A 3,364-nucleotide genomic window follows, 5' to 3' on the forward strand; every position below is an offset into this window, starting at 1 on the left:
ATTTTCCTCCTTTTTGCGTTTCTTTCCCAGTGTTGAAAGTTTGACAGCGGTCCAGGGCGGAGTGATCTTATTGGTCTGCTGACAGACTGCTGTATTATTCATTACCTGATGGAGGGTGACGGATAAATCACACACACACACATGTCTCCGTGTGTGTGTGTGTGTAATTTTAACAAGCCGTGAAGAGAAGCTGGTGCAGGGAGTGGAGGCCACGAGAACCAGGAATCTGTAATCTGTAATCTCTAATCTGTAATCTCTAATCTCTAATCTGAGTCCACCGAATATGACTTAAATTTTGCCCTGCAATTGTAACAAAAACTACCAAAAAATACATACAAAACATTTTTGAAAAATTCATGATTTGCTATAATTTATTACTATAAAAAAAGGAAAAGTGTGTTCTCTGGAAAAATAACTGCGTTTTAAAACATGAACGCTACTTAACAAAAATTTAAAAATGTTTCTGTTTATATTTTCAGTTTTTGTTTTTTTTTCTTTCTCAGGACTTGCTGAAAAAAAACCAAACCCTTGACAGGAAACGTTTCAACCAGCATGACAACACCTGACTCTTTCAGGTCCTGAAAACACATTCAAACCTGTGTCTCTCAGCGGTCTGTCTCCTGGAGCAGCAGTCAGTCTGTACAGACGGAGCAGAGAGAGAGAGAGAGAGAGAGAGAGAGAGAGAGAGACCGGCCAGGAGAAGGGCGCCCACTTCCTGCTGTTAAAAGAAGGTTACCAGACCCTGAACGTCTCCTGCACAGCATGATGGGTCTCTGTGTGTGTGTGTGTGTGTGTCAGACAGAGTGCATTTTGTGTGTATTTCTGTTTCTCTTTAATCCCTTCCCAGCATGCAGCAGTGAGTGGCAGCTGGTGATTTTGAGCAACAACTGCTCCGACCTGAGGAAGCCGACTGTGCAGCGGTAAAAAAAAACACCTCATTCTGATTTAAACTCTGCTTCTAAACCAATTTGGCGGCTGTACTTTGTGCCGTGTCTACTCAGTGGGCAGAAGCTTTTAGCAGAAAAGCTTTGATAAAAACCCCGTGCTTTAGTTCGTCGACAGCTGAAGAATACAGTGGAACATTTAGGGACAAAAAAAAAGAACCAGATTTCCACCTGATGGCGACGTGTAGAACCACGACGACTCTGGGGTTTAGAATAGAATACAGCCCCGGTCTTTCAGGGGTCCACGGTGGGGGGTACATATATATTTCTGAGTCCAAGAACAGTTTCCAAGAAACTGGATTCAAATGTGGCAACAATTCAACAGTAACTGTACTTCACAGTACATTTGAATATTGTAAAAATATTGAAGTGATTGAAATATGTCAACACTAACATCACCAACAGGTGGCGTGCTAACACGTTCCACCGATGCTAACAGTCATTAGTTCCTGATCTGTTTCCAAATGGTTCTGCCCGACGCTTCACTAATCACCGAAATCCAGATCTAGAAAAAAAACTTTTTTTTTTCCACTCGGTTTGTTGTTTTAAATATAAATATAAACATCGTTATATTTCTGCTTTTCTCTATTACTGACTATAAAAGAAACATGTCGCTGATACTGGTCATATATATATTTATACATATATATTCTAATATATCACGCTAACTTAGACAAATGATGTGTTTTTTTGATTCATTATAACGACCGTATTATTCACGTCCACACATTTACCCAGAATTCTCCTCATTTCTCTTTATCCTCCGATGTTTCTCCAGCTCTGAATAAATTCTGTCTTTTTTTGTCTTCATCTCATTCTCACCCCTCTCTCCCTCTCTCCCCCCCCACAGGCTACAGAGCCCCCCTCCTCCCCCATTTTTATGAGAACCCTAGATCTGAGTCACAACTTTACAGTGGCTCAATATTGTGTCATCCATCACTCTGCATACAGCTACAGGCGGCTCCAGCCTCAGTGGACGGGAAACAAGATTTACAAGTGAAGATGACGTTCTGTCTGTGGGCTGGGGGAGGCGGGGGAGGCAGTTAGAGAGGCCGTCAGACAGAAATGAAAAGTGGAGTGTGGCCGATGGAGAAAGACGTTCAGAAAAAGCCAAAGATTTGGTGATTTGTTGATTATCCCCCCAGAACTCAAATCCAGACGCGAGCCGCGTTAGGTAGCCTCTTCTCCTACAGCCCCTGAATGCAGCACTCGGCGCACCTGCCGCCTCCTATTAGCTAATCAGAACCAAACAAAGTTTGTTTACACCAAACGAGGTCTGAAGATCGTCTGTTAAACGTCGTTTGGAAGAGTTCGCCATGATATCGATCGTAATGATTGACAGCAGATATCAACGCGTTGTGGATTAGTGAACGGGAAGATCGACGTTACTGATCCGAGATCGTTTTGTCTACGAACGAATTGAAATAGGACGCTGTATTCGGATCCGATTCGTGATCCGTCATATTGTTTATGCGCGTAAAACAACAGGGAAAAGAAGCGTCAGGATTAAAGCTGTATCGCAAATAAGGACCTTTAAAAATACATTTGAAAACAACAACAACTCTATGGAGAAGACAACTATGGGACCGAAGAGGCTGTCTGCAGTACCCCTGATGTCCACGAAGTACCGCTGATGTCCACGGAGTACCGCTGATGTCCACGGAGTACCCCTGATGTCCACAGTGTACCCCTGAGGACGCCTGGAGTTGACAATGAAGAACGTCAAGAAAAGACAACTTCTAAAGGTAAGAACTTTTATTACGTTATTGGCGAATTGAGTTGTCTGAGCCCGGTCTGCCGTGACTGTGGGGCCAGAGCAGTTGTGTGAGTGTCACGGTCAGTGCACTGAAATGTTGACGTAGGTGAAGTGGTCTACGTCATGTGTTGTGTGATGGCAATGTTGTGTTTTCTGTCAGGTACATTACTAAATATCGGTTCTTCTTCCTGCTCGGTGCACTGGTTTAGAGTGATTTCATTCGTTGTGTAATTGTCTCTTCTATGTATGATCAAAAATATCAATCAAATCAATCAAAAATAACAACAAATTGAAGAAAAATGTAAAATTTTATGTAAAGATTTTTTTCTTTTTTCCTAAATTTTAGGCATAAAAATCACTAAATTACATATTTTTAGTCAAACTATTGCGTTGCAATTTAGAGCATTTGGGGAATTTCTTTAGATTTTACAATTTCTCAGGAAAAGCCTAATTTAGCGTGTACATTTTGTCAGATGTTGAAAATTGATGAAAATTGTATGTTTTCTGCATGTTTCTCATCAAATTACAGACTTTTTGAAAACTTTGGGGATTTTTTGGAAGGAAATTTTCAGCACAAACCAATTTAGCTTGTCATTTTTCGGTCACAAATGGAAAATGTTATGATCAAAAGGGTGTGTTGGTATAGGATTCTACTGTGATCAAA

At 41.2% G+C, this 3,364-nt stretch overlaps 1 long non-coding RNA gene across 1 annotated transcript in view; it reads left to right on the forward strand.

Moving 5' to 3' along the window:
* The window catches only part of LOC112488352 (uncharacterized), a 3,731-nt gene extending 634 nt beyond the window's left edge, over window positions 1-3,097 (forward strand). Inside the window, exons 2-3 of the long non-coding RNA XR_003052326.1 lie at window positions 504-920; window positions 1,795-3,097. This is a non-coding gene — a long non-coding RNA (uncharacterized LOC112488352). The remainder of the gene's footprint in view (window positions 1-503; window positions 921-1,794) is intronic.
* The last annotated feature ends 267 nt before the right edge of the window (window positions 3,098-3,364 follow it).

This window comes from Cynoglossus semilaevis, chromosome 16, assembly GCF_000523025.1.
Source record: "Cynoglossus semilaevis isolate Cse_v1.0 chromosome 16, Cse_v1.0, whole genome shotgun sequence".
NCBI lineage: Eukaryota > Metazoa > Chordata > Actinopteri > Pleuronectiformes > Cynoglossidae > Cynoglossus > Cynoglossus semilaevis.